The 22,455-nt window shown below is 37.3% G+C and overlaps 1 pseudogene; it reads left to right on the forward strand.

The window, feature by feature from the left end:
- The first annotated feature begins 6,087 nt into the window (after window positions 1-6,087).
- LOC102495378 (proteasome subunit alpha type-1 pseudogene) lies at window positions 6,088-6,896 on the forward strand (annotated as a pseudogene).
- Window positions 6,897-22,455: the final 15,559 nt, after the last annotated feature.

Genomic DNA, 22,455 nt, shown 5'->3' on the forward strand with positions numbered 1-22,455 from the left:
GACCAAAATGGTAATATAATGTCAATCATACAGAGAAAGTTATCACTGCTCCAGGGAAACTTGGAATTTACATTGGCAAAGCTTAGACGGATGAAATTATTTCAGAAAATGAAAAGGCTGAACAAGCCATCTGATGGATCTATGAGTCACATGTACAGCCATTGCATGTTTTACGAATTCGCAAGATGATAGTACTTGCCTATAATTCTACTGAAGACCTGAGACTCATTTAACAATAGTGGTGTGTAGTGGCTAAATATTGACACATAGTTGACAAACAGATATGTGCTTACATTTTGAAAGTGAGCCTTAATTTTTAATAAGTCGGCTAAAATCTGCAGACTTTTAAAAATGCAGATAGTAATACCAACCTACTAGTAGTCTGAATTTTTTTTTTTTTGTCAGAGGATACATGCAATCACCAGAGAGAGAGAGACAGAGAGAGGGAAAGTGAGAAATCACTCTTTAGGGAGGATGGTCACACTGGAATCCCTTCTCCTTCATCATCCTCTTGGGATTTTGGGCATGCATGCACATGCGTCCCACATAATTTTCAAGCTGTCATATCTATGATTTGAAGTGTGGTCACCCATGTGATAATACAGAGCCTTAACCACCACGCCACCACTTGCTGGCCCAGGTATTCTGTAATCCTAAGTGAAATAACAAACATAAATATACCTAGTAGAGTCTATCAAGGTTGGGGAGTTATGAAAATTTCATTATCATTACTATTACTATTATTCATTGGATGGCTAAGGAACCCATCTTTTGCCCCTTGTGTGGGAAAACACAAAGGTTAATGTCCTAAGCAGACTCTCAAAGCCCCCAACTTGGATTAATACACTCTACTTGCACACAGTATTAATGTGCTTAATAATGTTTCAGTTTTCAACTGCCTCCCATTTTCTGACTCGTATCTCATACTCTCTTGTTATTTCATCAGTTAGTTCCCAAATATGGCACTTGAATCTTTGTTTCAAGGTCTTCTGAATATACCACCAAAGATAGTTAGAAATATAACTTTGATCAATGCCATGTAGCATTAAAAAGTTGTACTCCATTAAATGAGGAAATATAACAGAATTCTGAACTCAGAGAGATGTGATACAAGGGTATTTGGTAGGTGTCTAGAGGTTGACTGACAGACTGACAATATGAAGTACTAAAAAAAAAAGATAAAAAACTTATAAATTGACCGAATATAGGTAAGAGTATGGGGTTAAGGATTAAAACCAGAGTTAAAGTGGCAAAAATATAGGAAAGAGGAATGATGTGAAAATGCTATAGCATTAATAATAATAATAAAAAAAAGATAAAATTAGAGATAGGTGAAACAAGATGAAGCAGATTCTAGAGTAGTCACTTACATATTTCATAAAATTTTAAATGTTTTCTGATTTTACAAATTAACAAAACTATTCCTTGGTAGATTCAGAAAGCTAAAAAAAGCAAGAAACTTTTCTAATTCTGATTCGAATTTCAGACTGGGCATCTGATTCAGTTGCAATGTATTGCCTTCAAAATATGGAATATTCGAGTAATGCTGGCTTAAACTATAGGCACCTGTATGTTTTTCCTTAACAAAAATTCTGAAAGTAGGAATATCACCAAAGTGCTTCAGTGACATAATGTCTTTTCTCTCCTTTAGCTTAGTGTGTCGGCTCTTCTCCATGTTCACTGGATGACAGCCATCCAAGTTTCAAACATCATGTCCTCAACAACATTCAAAAGCAGCAAGTGAAGAGTTTGTGGGGAGATCTGTCTTCATGCTTCTCTATTTCATCAAGAAAAAATGTTATCCTTGGACTCATCCAGTATTTTTTCATTATGATTTACTCAAAATCAACTGCTGCCAAACTGCAGTGTAGACTGAGTGTGGTTCATTCTCCGTATTAAGAGTGACATCATCCCTAAAATATTGTTGTTCTTTATCAGAATTCATTAGGGGTTCTCTTAGGGAAGCATAGGGAAGGGATGGGCTTCTGGAAGATTATAAAAGTGTTTTTTATTTGTACTTTTTTTTTTTTTAACTTCCAAACATACCTTAAGGAATCGTGGTAAACAACAAGACCTAAATTACTTGAAGACTATACAGTTGATCTTTGAACAACACAGGGGTTAGGGGTTGATTTACTTCTAAGTGAAGCAAACCAGAAAATGAACGAGAGGCATTGTATGTCCCCACTCAATAAATATACACCGAATGTCTGCACTCTATGGCAGAAACTGAAATATTGGACAATAAAAAAGGCATAAAAGCAACTGTGGTACTAGAGACTGCGTGAGAGGAGAAAGGGAAATGGGAGAGGGTGAGAGGACAGGAAGCAAGAGGAAAAAGAAAGCCGTAAAGCAGCTAAGAAACACAAAATAGAAAATTACTGTTAAAGCTAACAGATACGGTAATATCTTTGACTGGGCCAATATTAAATATATTCTGAATGAGAAAATTCATTTTATATGCTGTAATTATGTATAGTGAATGAATATAAAATGAATTTTAAAAAGAAAAATCAGAAAAAAATAAGAAATGGGCAATTACCTCAGACCGTTCGGATTGTAATAAAGTCAAAATTTCCCGCAAAAATAAATCTCTCCCCAGTTAAAACTCTGCATATAACTTTTTAAAGATTATTCATATTTTTATTTCATGAGAGAAAGGAAAACAAATACCCACAAGAGAAACAGGAGCCAGCAGGTGGTGTGGTGGTCAGGATGCAGGACACATACATGGCTGACTGTGGTTCGATTCTCAGATCCTGTTGGCTTGCTTTCTCATTTTCTCTCTCCTCTCTTTCTCTCTCTCTCTCTAGCAAATTAAAAAAATAAATAATAAATAAAATTAAATAATATATAATATATAACGTGTGTGTGTGTGTATGTATGTGTATATATATATTTTTTTCCACAATCCTCCTCCTACCCTCCCATCCAACCGGGATCACAGGTGTACTCAAGTATCTAGAGTATACAAGTCAACCTGGGAACCAAACCCAACCTTCCTTATGGCTCTGGCATTATAGAGTGGCACATTGCCATTATACAACTATGCCAAGTGTGCCTTTGTGTCTCTATGACAGTGTCATGGGTATAACTTTTCACTCCTTCAAAATTTTACCAATAGCCTATTATTGACTTGAAGCTTTATCTACAGATTAAACAGTTAACACAAAGTTTGTGTTATTTGCATTATATGTTCTATATATTATATTCTTACAATGAAAACACATAGAAAAAAGAAAATGTTATTAAGAGAATCATGAGGAAGAGAAAATATATTGACAGTGCTGTATTTTCCAATATATTTATTGAAAAAAATCCACATGTAAGTGGACCTGTGTAGTTCCAACCCATTTTGCTCAAAGGTCAAGTGTACATAAGACTACGTTCTAGTTACAATCATCTTTACTTTTCATTTGAACACGAGTTTCTCCAGTTCCCCAGGGATTGGAGGGTGAAAGATATCACTCATTACCTGGAATGGTTTTGCAATAGGTTTTTGTATGAGTAAATCTGATGACTACACATAAAAAGTAATTTTTAGATCTACTATGTGGTGGTACTCTTAATGTTTATTATAGATTAATCACCATATCGGGTGAATTTAGTTGGTTAGCATAAAATGAAAAACAGAAAAACAAGTCACTTGTAAAATATTTTTTTAAAAGCCTGCTCTTTAGCCACTTTTCTTATGAGAGTGTTTTGGGGCAAACATGAATAGGAACACAGGAAAATTCTACTGGGAGGCTTAGAACCACTAAAACCACAAAGCAAGTGTTGCTTTTGTATTAAACAATGTTTAAGGCTTTGGAGCCAAAAGGTTTCAACATCTCACCTCCACTACGTCATATCAGCTCCATGTCTTTGGGGTATTCAGACTTCCTGAGCCTTAATATCCTTGTTTCTGCAATGGCAATATTGTATCTCCCTCCAAAGAACATCATTAATAAGATGATAAATATAAGGAACCAGCAGTTAGCTTAATGGCTATGCCACTGGACTCCCACGTAGTCAACCGCGGTTCGCGTCCTAGACCTGGTGGCTTAAAAAACTCACACTGGGCGCGTGTGCGTGCATGCCCAAGTTCCCGAGAGGAGAATGGAGGAGAAGGGATTGCGGCGTGACCATCCCCTCTGGGGGGTGATTTCTCGCTTTCTGTCTCTATGTCTCTCTCTGTCTGTCTGGCAAGCACACGCACACTGTAGCAAAAATCTCTCCAAAAAAAAAAAAAGAATATAAAGCAACAAATATAGCTCTATATAGATGTATGATGAGTCATGTCATATTTTATATGCTATATAATGGTAATGATGATGATAACTTATCAAAGTGTACTAAATTCTTTTTATATTTTAACATCTCTTTTGGGGTGCTTCTTTAATTGATCTCTTATAATACTAACACTTGATATCTAGCAGTTGTTGATGTCATTGTCACCTATGCATATGTAAACCGAGTTGCCATTATTACTAATTTTTCTTTTAATTTGCTGGAAGGTATAATCACACACCAGAGAGAGACTGAGAGACACACCCACAGAGAGAGAGGGAGAGAGAGAAAGAAAAACACACCCCAAAACACCTCCAAGTAGAGCAAGGTGTTTCCACAATCCCTTTCCTCCATTTCTCTGTCCTGTTGGGATATGGATTATGTGCACGCACACACACACACACACGCAAACACACACGCACACACATGCGCACACACGCACACACAGACGCACGCACACATGCACACACACGTGCACGCACACATGCACGCACACACGCACACACACATGCACGTGCACACGCACGTGCGCACACATGCGCACGCACACGCACACACACACACACACGCTCAGCCTGTTTTTCAAGCTGCAAGGGCAGAGACTCCAATCTGGCAGATTAGCCAATAGGATTGAGCTCCCTTAACCATTAGGCCACAGAGTCAGCCTGAGTGTTGCTATTTCAGCATTTAGTAAGATTGGACAACATGCTGCTTGAAGTTTTGGAGAACAAGTCATTTAAAGATCATTTGAGAAAGAAATATGGGTCCTGTTCTCATCAGGAGAGTTGACATTGATACTGACTCCTGTAAAGTGCAGAAAATATCAGCACGAACACTTGCAGAAAATGTCAGCAGAATGTGAGACAACGTGAAAACAGTGGTGGAGTGAAGATGGAGTGGAGAACCACATTCTGTGATGAAAACGTGGACATTGACCATTCTGCATTTTTTTTTTGAGAGATTTTTGCTATAGGGGCATGTGCTCTCTGGAGAAAGAGAGAGAAACAGACAGAAAGATAGAAATCACCCTCCAGGGAATGGCTACACCACAATACCTTCTCCTCCATCTCCTCTCAGGATCCCGACATGCATGCACACATGCCCAGCATTGAGTTTCAAGTTTCCAGGTCTGGGACTTGAACCATGGTCAGCTTCGTGGGAGTCCAGTGACATACCCACTATGCCATCTGCTGATCCCGTAGCTGGAAAATTCCTATTGTCTAGTTATATTATGGCCATTATAGTGCCATATCACAGTACATTATTCACGTTTGTGCTCGTGTTGGTGAAAGCAAACCTACGGCACTGCCAGTCTTACAAAAGTATAGAACATACAAGTATGTATAGGATGTAATGCCTGATAACAATAATAAAAGAGTAAGTTTGTGATTTGTGTTATTTGCTATAGTATACCTTTTATGGTTATTTAGTGTATGCTTCTACTTATAAAAAAAATTTATTGTAAGACGCTGTTAGGTCACAGCAACCTCATACATCTCTAAGTTTACTATGACTCTCGATTGTATGATATTCTGCTATGCTTAATAAAAACTCAAGTTTTTTTAAAAATAAATTATGGCCTTGAGCATAAAAAAATCCATTGCCGCTGTTGCCAACAAGAGGCCACATCAATTGATTTATCTAGAAACAAACGCGATTAAGGACAGGGACCAGCAGATAGTGTAGTGGTTACATCACTGGACTACTACACGGCCAACAGCAGTTTGGGTCCCCAACCTGAGGGCTTCAAAATCATACAGGGCAGCCTCCTTGAGTCATAGGTTTGCTGGAGACTGCAACCAGGTTGGTGCCGGAACCATGTTTCAAAACCAGTATGACAATGATGTCACTGTTTGGAGTCCTCAGGGCAGGATTCATCAAATTAAATATGCTATGAAAGCTGTTAAGCCAGGTTCAGCCACAGTTGGTCTGAAATCAAAGACCCATGCTATGTTGGTTGCACGGAAGAGGGCATAGTCAGAGCTAGCTGTTCATCAAAAAAATATTCTCCATGTTAACAACCATATTGGTATCTCAATTGCAGGGCTTACTGCGGATGCTGGAGTGTTAGGTAATTTTGTGCACCAAGAGGGTTTAGATTCCAGATTTGTATTTACTAGACCACTTCCTGTGCCTCAGCTTATATCTCTAATTGGAAGCGAAACAGATACTAACATAACGATATGGCCTGAGACCATATGGGGTTGGGCTGCTCATTGCTGGTTATAATGATATGGGCCCTCACATTTTCCAAACTTGGCCATTTGCTAACTATTTTGACTGCAGAGTTATGTCTATTGGAGCCCGTTCTGTCAGCTTGTACTTACTTGGAGAGACATATGTCTGAATTGATGGACTATAATATAAATGAACTGGTTAAACATGGTCTGTGTGCCTTAAGAGAGACTCTTCCTGCAGAGCAGGACCTAACTACAAAGAATATTTCCATTGGAATTGTTGGTAAAGACTTGGAGTCTACAATCTATGGTGATGATGATGTGTCTCCATTCCTGGAGGGCCTTGAAGAAAGACCACAGAGAAAGGCACAGCCTGTCCAACCTGCTGATGAACCCGCAGCAAAGGCTGATAAACCCACAGAAAAGGCTGATAAACCAATGGAACATTAAGTGATAAACTTGTCAATATGTGTATTATGAAACATATAAGAAAGCAGGAACACATGATTACAATGATGATGACAGTAACTATACTTTGAACCAAAAGATACAGAGTGCTAGAATAGTATAGGAATCAGCTTAGATGTGGCTCTTTTCCAAGCAGCCTCACCATATAATAAAGAGCATTTTTTAAAGGGTCTATGTAATTGTTTTCTTGAAAGCATATCTATCTGTACTAATGTTTTTACACAAAGAATATAGTGTCTTCGCAATTTTTTTTGAGAGTTTTTTTATTTATTTATTTTTAATTTTTTTAAATTTTTGCTATAGGGTGCATGTGTTTGCCAGAAAGAGAGACAGAAAGTGAGAAATCACTTTTCGGGAGTGGGGGGTGGGGTGGGGTTGGGGTGGCCACGCCGTAATCCCTTCTCCTTCATTTTCTTCTCAGGATCCAGGGCACACATTCACATGCGCCTGGTGTGAGTATAAGCCACCTGGTCCAGGACTTGAACCGTGGTTGACTACATGGGAGTTCAGTGACATAGGCATTACGCCAACTGCTGGTCCCAGTGCCTTTGCAATTTTAAAGACAACTGTAAAATGAAAGTATTTCACCTCTGGTAAAGAAAAAAAAAAAAAAAAAATCACACAGGGCACTTTTCGTGCATGCCCAAGGAAGAAAATGGAGGAGAAGGAATTGTAGTGTAGCCATCCTCTTGGGGGTGTGATTTCACACTTTCCCTCTCACTGTCTCTGTCTCTCTCTCCCCAGCAAGTGTACACACTCTAAGGTAAAACCTTTTTAAAAAATAAGAAGTAAGGACTATAAAGGTGGAAAATCACCTTCTATTTTAGTTATAATCTTGAAAACAAGAACAAAATGAGGGAAGCTGTTTAAGGATCTGATTTGTTGAAGGCAATGAGACTAACAAAAATTCCGGGTCCGGGACTCAAACCGCGATCGACTACGTGGGAGACCGCGATCGACTACGTGGGAGTCCAGCGACATAGCCATTACATTAACTGCTGGTCCCAACCATTCCGCATTTTTAAAAAAGTGAATTAGCGCCAGCAGGTAGCATGGTAGATAAAGCACTAAATCTCAAATGGCCAACTGTGACCCAGTCAGTGGCTTGAAAAACACACTGAACTTATGTGCATGCATGCCCAAAGTTCTGAGGGGAGAATGGAAGAGAAGGGATTATGGCGTGGTCTTCCTCCTGGCGGGAACTGGAGTTTTCCTGTTTTTCTCTCTCTGGCAAGTGTATGAGCCCTTTGTGTGTGTATATACATATATATATATATGATGTCATATGTGTGTGTGTGTGTGTGTGTGAGTGTGTGTGTGTGTGTGTGCTAGCCAGAAAGAGACAGTGAAAGGGAAAGTGAGAAGACACCCCCCAGGGAGATGGTCCACACCACAATTCCTTCTCCTCCATTCTCCTCCTGGGATTTTGAGCATGCACACACGTAAATCCAGCACGATTTTCAAGTTACCAGGTCTGGGACTCGAACCATGTTCAGTCATGTGGAGGTCCAGCATCTTATATACTACATCATCTACTGGCCCCAAGAATAGTGTATCATGACACATCTTTTTCTATGAAGGAGGAGAACTTAGGATCCTGAGTACCTGTTGTTGATTGTCATTGCATGGATATGTGTGTTTGTGTGTGCTAAGTTATTAAATGTCAATCTCTACTATTAACTATGAAAATTATTTCTATTATTGAGAACATGAAAGTATGCTATAGGTATAAAATATCTGTCATGAAGTTTTTACTTGTGCCCTTCATTGTAGTGTTATAATAATAAGTAATTATAATCATTTATTATAGCATTGTTTTAAGATTATCTAAAGTTTTATTGATCAAAATAATTAACAGTATCATAAATGTATAAAAAGGAGAAATATGGGTAAAAATAAGTGCTTAAGTGCTAAATATTATACAAATTGTATGCTGTCATGGTAACCTAGAGTATCACATGATGAGCTCTTACCAAAGAGCAGACATAGCTTTGAGTGAACAAGATTCAGGAGTTTTGCTTGATAATATGTTATGCATTTAAATGAAACCTCATGTGTGTCTTATCATCTAGTGAATGATATAAATGATTAAAAGTGAACCAAATATATTATTGTAGAAAATATCATTTTAAAGTAGTAGGAAATCAAAGAGACTATTCTATGAAGACCATCAACAACTTCCTTGTTATCACACATTAAATAAACATTCTAAAAATGCTGTCAGTACGTGTTTAAAACAGAACAACTTCTAGTCAGATTTTCAAAACATCTTCTGATAGAAACGCTCTGCTATTGTGCAATTTCCAGTAAAATGGCCATTTCTTCCTTCCCTTGCATTTCTCAGTCAGGAATGTATTTGGAACATACAACCTAAACCGTGTTTTGCAAGATTTTTTTCAAATGAGCAGCTGACTTGAAGTAAACAGACACAGAACCGTAATAATAATTTATCTTGTTTGAAAAGAAATAACATAGAGCAAATGGAGATCTTTGATTTTAAAATGATCTTTAAAGATAATTCTTGGGTTTCATGACTTAGAGCATGGTTTGGGCTGCAATTGTTTAAATGCCTTTGGTTAAGCTATTAATCTGTGTACATCTTAATTAAGTAATAGTTAAATAAATAATAAACATTCTTTTCTCTCATTATCATTAGCATGTGCTTCCATTGTTTAAAAAGAAATATTTTGTTACTATTTCCTAAGTAAAACAAAATGAATGCCAAGTAAACACAAGTTATTATTCTTAGTACTATTTTTTACTGACTCTCAAGGATTTATGTTTCCTCTGATAGTTAAGTTGTTTTTAAAATTGATACATAACGTCAGTATCATGGAAAATTCTGTAATTGATTCTAGATACATGAAACTTAAGTCAATCTGATACATGTGTATGAGGGTAGGAAAACAGACATCTCTCCTTCAAGGTCTTGAGGACTATTATAATTGCCAAGATATTAAAAGATAGAACTCATTATCCCAGGTAAACATACCCCAGACCAACCTATCAGTGGTTTTCTGTATGACAGTCTATTTTCAACTATTCACTTGAAATCTTACGAAACATACTGAACTCCCCCACTGACAACTGTAGTAGTTTGAGTCCTAGACCTGGCAGCTTAAAAATCATGCTGTGTGTGTGTGTGTGTGTATGTGTGTGTGTGTATGTGTGTGCTCAAAATCCCAAGAGAAAAAGGGATTATGGCATGGCCACCCCCTCTGGGAGTGATTTCTCACTTTCTCTCTCATTGTCGCTTTCTGTTTCTGAAACAAACAAACAAAAAAATAGGCAAATGATTTGGGGAAATAATTGAATTGGGAAACTCTGAGAACACAATATGAAGGTAGCAATCAGGAAGGACTAGAACACAGAATATCTGGTGTATCTCATTCACTCCCTTAATTTTTATAAATTGTTAAGTGCTGGTTTTATGCTATGACCAATATGAAACACTATGCAAATAAAGGAATGGTCATGAAGATGCAGACACTCAAGGAAGTCTTAAAGCAAAAAGCTGTCAAGGATTTGTATATTTTCACAGAAATCTACAAGGATAAGAGTCTCAAGGTAGCTGTGGAGACACTTGAAAAGAAGTTAGTGTTTGTAGTTAGGATTTGTAAGATACCTAGTTGTAAACTAGTTAAATAATGAAAAAGCACTGGTAAAAGATTTTGAGAAAAGACGAGAAAGGCGCCATTTATTCAGTCAGGCAGTAAGTATTTATTAGAGATCAATATGCATAAAGCATGTTACGGAAGGATGAGAGATGATATGGAAATATTGAAAAGCTGTGTCTTAGTTCAGATTTCTCCAGAAGCCAACTCTGAGACAAAACTCCAGGGCATATATTTGATTTTGGAAGAAGCACTATTTGTGGTAGAAAAGTGATATTGGGTATGAAAAGAATCAATGAAGCCTCTTGACTAAGTCAATTATCACCGTGGTTTAAATCTGAGAAATTGGGTAAAACACATTTCAAAATTCTCCTTTCCCAGGTGAGGGAGGCTAGGATATTTGTATGCCTGGGATTTATGTCTCTGACACATCGGTGCCAACAGCAGAATTTTAAATTGGTCAGAGCATAGTGAAAATCCTAAAGATTCTGAGTCAGATACTGACATCTGCTACAAATTTAAAGAAGGTTAAGGAAATAAAAGCATAAAATTATGTATGGTATTTAATAGTAATAATTAAAACGGGAAAGTCTTCTAAAAGTATGAAAGCACTCTGTTTTTTTTTTTTTTGAGAGAGATTTTCGCTATAGGGCGCGTGCACTCGCCAGACAGACAGAGAGAGACATAGAGACAGAAAGCGAGAAATCACCCCCCAGGAGGGATGGTCACGCCACAATCCCTTCTCCATTTTCCTCTCGGGATCTTGGGCACGCACGCACACGCGCCCGGCGTGAGTTTTAAGCCACCGGGTCCGGGACGCGAACCGCGGTTGACTACGTGGGAGTCCAGCGACATAGCCATTACGCTAACTGCTGGTTCCCGCACTCTGTTTTTTTTTTTGAGTGAAGATTTGTTGGTGACGGTTGTCGGTTTCCATTTTGGATTTCATTTACATGAATGTGGTGCTTGCATATTAGATCTAATGGATCCATTTTGCATTCAGTGATTAGAGTTTCTAACTGGCTTCTAGTGCTTCAATTCATTATTTAGCAAGCAAATATATATTGATCTCACATTAAACACTAGGAATTGTTAGGGGCATTGGTGTACCATATGTATGAAAAAGAGAAACAAAAAAGTTGTTATTGAGAAGACCTATAGGGGCCAGTGGATGGTGTAATGGTTATGTCACTGGACTTCCACATTGTGGACTGTGGTTTGAGTCCTGGACCAAGTGTCCTAAAACTCATGCCAGGTGCATGTATGTGCCTGCCCAAAATCCTGAGGAGAGACTGGAGGAAAAGGGACTGCAGCATGGCCATCCCCCTTGGAGGGTGATTTTTCGCTTTTTGTTTCTCCTGTGTCTTCCTGGTGAGCACTCATGTGCTATTGCAAAAATCTCTCAAAAAAAGAGGAAGGAAGGAAGGAAGGAAGGAAGGAAGGAAGGAAGGAAGGAGGGAGGGAGGGAGGGAGGGCGGGAGGGAAGCAAGAGGAAGGAAGGAAGGAAGGAAAGAAGGAAGGAAGAAAGGAGGGAGGGAGGGAAGGAGGGAGGGAGGGAAGGAAGGAAGAAGAGGAAGGAGAGGAAGGAGAGGAAGAGGAAGAAGAAGAAAGAAAGAAAAAGGAGAGAAAGAAGAAAAGACCTATGATGAACTGAATAGGAAGATGTTACTATACATGACATGAAGGTTCAGAAAAGGCCTCTTTTGTAAGAATAAATTTAACGTGTGACTTAGATTATGAATGAAAATTCTGGGCCCACTTTTCTCATCTGTAAAACTGCTCATGCCAAAATTTTAGTTTATTTGCAGTACAGATCTTTGTTGAAAGTGTATACAATCTTTTTTATTTTGTCTTTATATTCTTTTCTTTCACATTTTATGAATATGTCTTTCTTTTTACCTTTCCGAAAATGATAGTAAGCAGTTTTTTTCAGAATGAATTTATAACCAAGGCAATTATTCATATTTGACCTTGACTAGAAACATGTCTAAAGCTTATAAATGCTGTTAAACAGTTGATTCTCTGTTTTATTTTAAGTGACTTGTTCAAACCATGATTTCTAATTTTGTTGAAAGTTTCAGTTTGATAACTCTTTAGATGATATGCAATTATTAGAGTAGTTTCTTGTCTCTTGCTCATAAATTTTTAAAATGGTTTAAGAAATCTGTATCTTGGGACCAGCAGATGGCATAACAGTTACATCGCTGGACTCCCACATATTTCACAGTGGTTTGAGTCATGGGCCCAGCAGCTTAAAACTCATACCGGGTGCATGTGCGTGTGTGTGTCCAAAATCCCGAGAGGAGAATGGAGGAGAAGGGATTGTGGGATGGCCATTCCCCTTGGTGGGGGGGGGGGGGCGTGATTCCTTGCTTTCTGTCTCTAAGTTTCTCTCTGGCAAGTGCAGGTACCCTACAGCAAAAATCTCTCTCTCTGAAAAAAAAAAAAAAAAAAGAAATTGATATCTTTGTTGTAATTAGCAAAGTTCTTTCTGAATCCTCTTGGCAATATTGTTCTTGCCAAATAAAATAACAGAATGAGGATATAAATGGAAAAATCAGGATTTTGTTGTGTTTTTACACATTGGAACTATGAAACAACAAATTTTGAAATAAAACGAATATGTGAATACTACTATGGAGAAAATTTGCAATTTTATATTCCCATTTATTGAGTCTACATACTTTTTTTTTCTTTTTCTTTTTTTTTTTTTTTGGAGAGATTTTCACTGTAGGGTGCGTGCGCTCGCCAGACAGACAGAGAGAGACATAGAGAGAGAAAGCGAGAAATCACCCCCCAGGGGGGGATGGTCGCACCGCAACCCCTTCTCCTCCATTCTCCTCTCGGGATCTTGGGCACGCACGCACACGCGCCCGGCGTGAGTTTTAAGCCACCGGGTCCGGGACACGAACCGCGGTTGACTACGTGGGAGTCCAGCGACATAGTCATTACGCTAACTGCTGGTTCCCGAGTCTACATACTTTTAAAATGAACCTTTGAAGAGGAATATTTTTAAGAACAATTCATGTAAAACTAGCACTATATTCAAGATAAGCATTCTTAAAATATGGCTTAGGATATTTTTATATTTTATATAATGTCAAATAATTTAAACGATCTTATAGAGAGTTTATATTTTCTTCTTCACTAGTAAACTAATACTAAACCACCTCAACCACCATGCCGCCTAGCTGGCTCAACTATTTGGTTTTCAATCTCAGTTTTAATACCAGCTTGGTGACCTTGGAGCAGTGACCTACATGCATTGAGGTTTCTCTTTCCTTGTCTTCCATGTGGATCTCACTTGGTCTACTGCGAAGTTTTAGTCCCAGATCTGGTGGCTTGAAAAACACATCTGGGATGTGCTCCAAATCCCAAAAGGAGAATGGAGAAGGGATTGCAGTGTGGCCACCTCTGGGAGATGGTTTCTCAGTTTCCCAATCTCTCTTGCTGTCTCTGGTAAGAGCATACCAAACTAATAATAATAAGAAGATAAATCTTTGATGACCATTGGAGCCAGCCATAGCACAGTAGTAACCCAACTGGACCCGCATAGGAGAGGTCCTGTGTTTGTGTCTTGAAACCTCCCTGACCTACACAGGGTAGGTGCACACAGGTTCATGTCTGGGCCAGCTGAGGGTGGAGGTAGATTGTGGCATGAAAACTTTACTGGGGGTGCTTGTTTCCCTGTTCTCTCTTTAAAAATAAATGTAACAAGTAGAAACATTTGCTAAGATCCTTTAATACTTTGGGAAGAGAGAAAAACAGAAACTACTTAACACTTAGAATGCCCCTACTGAAAAAAGGTACATTCCGAGTTTTTAGAATTCAGTTTGTCACCTTTGTTTGGTGATATTATTAAATTACACTACTTTATCCACTAAACACTCTCCCTCTCTCTCTCTCTCTCACACACACACACACTTTTATTTTTCAACTTCAGGTAATATTGTATTTGCAGTTTTCTGTCTTAAAAACATACCTGGAATACATCCCAGGTATTGATTAGCTCTCAGATTTAAAATGAAAAATATAACTGACTTGGAAGGCAATAAACTAAATGGAGGGAAGTTTTCTCTCTCACTTTTTCTATGAACAGCACAGTACCCAATGAAACATTTTCAGGATAAAAGGAGATTTGAGTGAACCCGTTAGCGCAGCGGCAATAAAATTCCTTCCAACGCACATAGAGAATGTAACACTGACTTAGAAGCGTTCTGAGAGATAAACTCACCCATGTTGTATTCAAAAAGGAACTGCAAATGAAGAGTCAGTTTCCCTGTGCTCAAGCATGCATGTGTATGTGTGTATGTACACATCAGCACATGCATTACTCCAAAATCCTACATATTATAAGAAGGTTCGGGAACCAACAGATGTCATAACGATTGTATTGCTAAACTCCACATGGTTGACAATGGTTCGAGCCCTGGACCCGTGAGCTTGAAACTCATATCGGGCATGTGTGCATGCATACCCAAAATCCTGAGAGGAGAATGGTGGAGAAGGGATTGCCATGTGGCCATCCATCCTGGGAAAGACCCTTCCTATCTTTCAGTTTCTCTGGCGAGCACATAAATCATATAGCAAAAATCTCTCTTTATAAAAGAAGAAGAAGAAAAGAAAGGGACACAGACTCAGGGCATCAGGTATTTAATGGGGTAGAGGAAAAATACCTAAAGAGATCAACATGAGAACAGAACTGAAAGCCTGAGTGAGTTCAAGGAAAGGAGGTAATTCTGGCACAAACAAGCGAGAGGGGAGAAAGGTAGTAAACATGTGATTATCACAAGGACATCATTTACAAATCACAAGCGAATCGTAATCATCTGACACTTACTTAATCTCACTTCAGAGTAGATACGACTTGAAACCAGTGACCAGTACTTCAATCTCTTTATCATGACGTTTGGCCTAAATTAATCCCCATCTTAACAATTGAGATTTATGGAGCTGTATTTATTTCATTTGTCTACTTAACATTTTTGACAAAGCACCCTGTACGCTGTACTGAAAAAATGAATGCATTTGATACTTAAACTATGGTATTGGGTTAGCAGTTGGCATGGTGTTTAAGATGCTGAATCTCACATGACTGACTTTGTGGTAGGAGTCCTGGACCCGGTGGCCTGAAAAACACACCAGGTGTGTGGACCTGGATGACCAAAAACCTAACAGAGAAAGGAGGAAAAGAGATTGTGGGATGGCCAACCTCCCTGGAGAGTGATTCTCCCTTTCCCTCTCCCTTTGTCTCTCCGACAAGCACAAGTGCCCTATGGCACAAAATCTATAAAAAATAAAACAACAACATGGTATTAAAAATGTACAGTTTGAAGCTGTAATTTAATGTTTCCCAGGTTCATCTGCTTTCATATTAGAATTAGAGATGGTGTCAAAACCTATGAAGTATTTGTAATAGCTTTGTATAGTGTAACTCTTATCTTCATTTCTTCAACATATTTTGAAAGCTACTAAATAATTACTTTATAAGTCATAAATATAGTTTGAGTTGTATCAATACTGATTCACTAATTACTAATACAATTTTCTTTAAACCAATTCACTTAGAAATTTTAATTTCTCGACTTAGTCAAAAAACATAAATATAAGCCAGTGTCAATTCCAATCCACTTGTAGTTTTAAAGTTTTAAATAATGCAGTCACATCCACTTAAAGAAAATACTTGATGATTTTCAGTGATCTGGAGGACATGTATTTTATTTAACAAATTAAAAAAATTCAAATGTACTAGAAAAAAGAATAGAGGATTATTGTCCAATTCACAAAGATATAAGTGTAGATTAATGAAACATTGGACAGTTGTATTGTTCCGTAAATATTTCATTTTTTTAAAAAGTGTGTTAATTTATCCTTCCATGAGAAAAAGAGATACAGAGAGGGAGAGAGAGAGACAGGACCCTTCAGTAGAGTTGCCACACTGTATTTTACCCTCTGTCTCATCTCGCCCTGCACACGCATGTCATGTGTACTCAGGAAGATCCCGGAACAGAAACCCAGGACAGTACCCATGTGGCTCCGGTTGCACCATCCCTCTGTCATGGACTGGTCCCTTTCATTTTGAATAAAATCAAACTTTACAGTCACTGTTAGCTCTTATCCTTAATGTGTTGTCAAAGAAAATGAAGATTAAATAAGATTAACGAGGCTTCCTTGCCCATCTGTTTGTAAGTGTAGGGTCGGGCTGGATCTGAACTCAACTCAGCTCAGGTGTCCTGTGAAACCATGCTTGAAGCTTTAGGAATACATGGGTCCCCTTTATTGCATTATTGTCTAATGTCGGGAAGAGTAATATCAAATGAAAGTGTGAAGAAAAGGGCAAACATCATTTATAAGTGGCCTTTCTCCTTTTCTTTTCCTTTTTTTTTTTCTTTTGCTTCTTTATATTTCTTCCCTTTCTACTGTCCTCATTTCTCCATGACCTAAGCCTTTGGTCCATAGCTTTATATTACTAGAATACCGATGGACACGTATTTTATCTCTTCAAAAGCAAAAGTGTATCATGCATGCTCATAAATTAGTAAACTTACTATGACTCCTATGTCTACAAGTCTCTACACATACTTTCGTTATTTTAAAGTTTACAAGCAAAAGCTCTATTCGAATACTATGTAAAAGCACACATAAAATAATGTAATTTGGGTGTTTTTCTCTTAAAAGCTATGGAAATAAATCAGAAGCAAGGTATTTACAATTTTGACACCGCAGAAACAAAGTTATGTAGTTTACATAGCCTCTGAGCATCAGTTATTTGAATATGAACCAAAAACATTTTTTGAAAGATCCTGGGCATATTAATTGAAGCATGATTCCCTCCAAAAGAAAATAAATCTACAGAAAACTATTGAAAGACATGTCTGAAAGTAGATAGTAAAATATTTATTCAATTTTGTAAAGAAAGAAAAGTATGATTTCTGCTCTACAATCAAAAGCATTCATTTACCAAGTATTTGGGTGGAAGGAATAAAGGACAGGAAAATAATAGAGAAAAGACACGGTAGTCAATTTCCAAGAAACAGCCATTTTCCAAGGTCTGCCAATTTGCAAAATACAATTCTCTGTGCCTGGTTTTCAAAGGAAATAACTACAAACATTGTATAATTCTATATCCCAAATTGCATAGCCCCAGTGTCCTAAGCCCTGCTGAAATTAGGATGTTTTCCTCTCTGAAAACCACCTAGTTGAATTACTTTTAACTGCAAAATGAATAAGATTAAAAATACCTGTGATCATTCCATGTGCTAAAACATACCTTGTGTCCAGAGGTTGAGTCTATTTCTCAAACCCTTGCATCTGGGCTTGTCATGTGGATGTTCTCAGTTTTGGATTTAAGGAGTCTCGCAGTGTCTGTTCTTGCATTTAAACAAGCACAAACTAGTTGGGGCATTTTGAGATTCATGTGACTCACTTGCTACTATTAACAGAAAGCTAACCAGTAGTACGCTGCCTGACCTTCAAACACCCATATACGTGAGTCTAGCAGAAACTAGAAGAACCATCCAGGTTGAGTCACCTAAACAGTCATCCAAAAGAAAACCATTGAGATTCATACATGGGTAGCTTTTTGAAGTCTTTAAGCTTTTTGTATCACTTACGATAGCTAATACAGCAGAAAAGAACTGATGCAACACGAATACACAAGGATGGGAACACATTGTTTCAATGGTTTCCTAACAAGTTAAATACAAAGTGGTATACAGAATGGATTGCACTACTCACACTTTCCTCCTGAAGATGAACGGCTTCACTGGTCTGGAAATGTGAGACTTCCTTTCGTGGCTGCATGTTTAGCAATGAGAGTGGATGAGAAGCCTCAGCCTGCTGCCTCACCTGACCCTCTTATCAATCAAATCTGATGACTCATCTGAAGGTACCTGTCACTAATTACCTTGACTATAAATGGATTAAATTCTTAATCAAAACCCACAGAGTGACGAATGAATTAAAAATAAAAAAGAGCTTTTGTACACTGTCGACAAGAGACACATTTCACCTTTAAGTACACAATAGACCAGAAATGAAGGGACAGAAAACTGTGTTCTATGCGAACAAAAACAAGCAGACAAAAATATTCAATAACAGTCTTGAAATGGAAACAAAACTGCTGTATTTGAAGTTAAACTATTTATTATAATAAAATCATGCAATTCTATTCATAACATGTGGACTATAATTTTCAAAGGATTTGAGGAAGAAGCTGGTATTGAAAGCAAAACCATAAGCACAGCTCCCAAAAGGAGGATTCTATATATATAAAAAAAGGACTCTAATAAATTTGTCATTTGTTATACTAAACCCTCCCTTATTATGTACTTTTAGTTTATAAGAAAAAGTTGCACATCTTATTAGGAAACTAAGAAACCCAGAGAAATAATTCAATAAAGTCGAAAAGATAATAAATAAGTAAAATGAAAATTGTGACAGACTAAAATTTTGAAACGCAACTCCAGAAATGTTGAAGCTGTAAATACGACAAAGGAAAAAAAAATAAAAAAAAAGCACTGCTTTTGAATCTCATCTGTGACTTGTTAAAAATGAATAATTTCATGGTATTGTCAAGGGTCTTGGAGCCTATAAAGAAACATTTTTTAAGTGTCTCGCATGGTGTCCCCAGAAACAGAAATATAAACAGATGAAGAACAAAGGAATACCTTCCAACTTTCAAGAGAGAGAAGGAAAATTACGTAGTTCCAAAAGTCCTGACTGAGGATGGTACTATGATATAGTTTAGAATTACACTTATAAATCTGCTTTTTTTTAAAGTTATCATTTAAATCATTATTATATATTTGTATTTTTTAAGACGATTAATCTCATGTTTATAAAACTTATAGAACTGAGGGGTATTTAATTATATAAAATATATTTCCCTCATTCTATTTACAAAAGTGTCAGATTGAAGGTTTGTTTTTTTTTTTTCCATTGAATGTTAAGCCCAAACTAAAGATAATTATTTTGCTTCTCTTGTTCCATTTTTGTTTTTGCTATGGTGAAGTCTCTCAAACTCAGCAGTCATTTTAGAAGTCTTTTCCATAATTTCATGAAGAACGTGGGGAAAAAAGTATACAATCTTTATAGAAGTTTTACGTCATTAGATGTTTACCTCTGAATTTTTTCAAATGTTTGCTTATTATTGCTACTTACAGATCAAAGTCCAAAATGCGAGTGCTCATTTTTCCTTCCATGAAAGTCACTCTGGTGGTGAGTAAATTTATTACAGTGTTCCTTGATTTTTAAGTAATTTCTTCTTCATTATCTTGATTACATTATCTTATACAGTGACCCAAAAAACCTGCTTTTATTTTCTTATTTATAAGACGGTGAATATACTTAGAATTTTTGTACAAGATAAAGTATCTATACCCATACAGTATATGGGACAGAGAGAGTTTCTGTTTTATTTATGTTGAAAGGGGATCTTTCCATTTACCATGGCATTCAAAATTACTTTAAGCATTATCTTTTAAAGGTTTTCATTAATTTCACAAATGTTTATTTAAACACATACTACATGCCAAAAATGTCTTAAGGCAAGTGGTAATAGTGATTAAAAACAAAATGTACTTGCCTTCATGGAGCTTGGTGCTCGGTAAATAGTGGCGAGATGATTAATGATTACAGTCTTTGTGTCTCTTAAATTATCATGAGGAGAAAACTATAAAGGTAGAAATGAATACAAAATAATAAAGTTTTCAGTGTTAAGAGACAGATAATATACTATATAAGGAAATAGCTGGATGGGCAGATTCCAGTGTAAATTGGGTAGCTCACTACTGTATCTGGAGAAGCAAAAATAAGCTAACAGCTGAGAGAAGAGACAGAGCTAGTCATGCCCAAGAATTCACATTTGAGTTTTTTTGAATATAAAAACATTATACATAAGTATCTAGATGGGTAAGTGTAAAAACATTAAATCTATGAAAGAAGTTAGTGCAACTGAAGTTCAATGAATGAACAAAGAGAAAGGTTTTAGGGGATATTGAGTGAGAGACTTTGAATCCATCTCCTTAATCCCCATCATGAGGATGATGAGATGATGCAATGAATTGTGGGAGTATTATTAAGTGGAATCGGTATAAATTTTATGTGAAGAGTGAAAATAAAATAGAAGAATCAAGGATGATTGTTAAAATCCTGGCTTCAGCAGCAAGGTAGTTAAGGAATGTTGTTGATTGTACAGTAGTTGAGTTTACAAAAATGTGAAGATAGAGGTGTATGATACTCAAAGAGCGATGTCAGGTAGGTGGTTGACAATAGCTCAATTCTCAGAAGAAGCACCCAAATTGGAGTCTGATATAAAACTAAAGGCGTCTTAGGCTACAGTTTAACATCTTAGAATCAAAGAGAGTTTGAAGAGATGATAATTCCTGTTTAGATACATTAGAATTTGGATAGAGGAGCAACATCTGTGAGCATACTAGGTAACAGGAATCACAAAATAAATTCTCTTCCAGGGGTTCAAGGTGAAACTGGAGAGGTAAGTAATTGTCTAAACAGTTACATGATAGAAGTATGTAGTAGCTATTAATAGAGTATAATGAAGGAATATTTAATTCTGTATGTGTATGATTCAAAAGAAGTTTAAAGTTAAGATTACTATAGAACTTTTCTGAAACCTTCAAAGTATTTTAAGTGACAGGTTCATAAATAGGGCACAGGGAAGAATATTTTGGACAAAATTTTTGAGATTTTTAATAAAAGAACATGAGAGACAGCAGGTGATATGGGGGTTAAGGTACTGAACTCCCACATGGCTGACCACAGTTTGAGTCCCAGACCCTGTGGCTTGAAACCAGCCAAGTGAATGTCTGTGTGTGCCCAAAATTCTTAGAGGAGAGTAGAGGAGATGGAATTGTGACATGGCCATGCTCCTTAGAGGGATGATTTCTCACTTTCCCTCTTTCTATATCTCTGTTGCTCTCTCTCTCTCCTCTCTCTCTGGTAAGCACACATGCTCTATGGCAGACATCAAATAAAAAAGAATTGAGCAAGCGTAAAGTAGTTCAGCTTAATTACATGGTTAAAAAGTGTTTTATAATTCAAGATTTAAGTAAACCTTCAGTGCTGTACTATTTTTGCATTCTTGTAGTAATTAACAAATCATATTGCTTTTGTCTAATTGTATTTTCTGTATTTATATTTTTTCTGCTGATTTGCCCTTAATCTATACAAAAAAGACTATCATTTCTTTTTGAATTTTGTTTTTGTTTGTTTTTCTCAACTGAGTTATGACAAAGGTCCCTGGGCAGAGCAGGAGAGAGTGAATGTATAATTTCCTGAAAGATCAGGCTCCTCTGTCACTGTCTTTGGTGGACATGAACATAAACTTCTTTTTTTGAAATACGTATTTATTGGGGAGTGCTGGCAGGTGACATGATGGCAGAGGCATTGGACTCCTCCATGGCCAACTGAGGTTTGAGTCCCGAATCTGGCGGCTCGCTTTCTCAAATTGCTTTCATCTCATTCTCTCTCCCTCTCTTTTTGGTCAAATTTTAAAAAATAATAATAAATGCAATAAAATAAATAATTCTTTTAAAAAGTGTATTTAATTGTTTCTTCATGAACAAGAGAAAAAAGAAAAGAGAGAGAGTAGGAGAGAGGGTGAGAAAATCCTCATTAGGGTCTTGACTGCTATCCATCCCCAAACTGAGCCCACCTTGGATCCTGAACGTGAAAGTGCCAAGGGTGTGCAGTGAGGTGCCTGGATGTAATCAACTTTGTAGAGCTTTACCATTTTGCCAGTATTTGGCTCCAAGAAAAAAAAAATAAGGGGGGATGGCCATGCCTCAATCCCTTCTCCATTTGCCTCTGGGGATTTAGGACATGCCTACACACATGCCCAGCATGAGTTTCAAGCTGCCTGGTCTGGAACTTGAAATGATGTCGGCCATGTGGGAGTCCAGCAGTGT

The sequence above is a fragment of the Tupaia chinensis genome, unplaced genomic scaffold (genome assembly GCF_000334495.1).
Source record: "Tupaia chinensis unplaced genomic scaffold, TupChi_1.0 Scaffold000084_3, whole genome shotgun sequence".
In the NCBI taxonomy this organism is placed as follows: domain Eukaryota; kingdom Metazoa; phylum Chordata; class Mammalia; order Scandentia; family Tupaiidae; genus Tupaia; species Tupaia belangeri.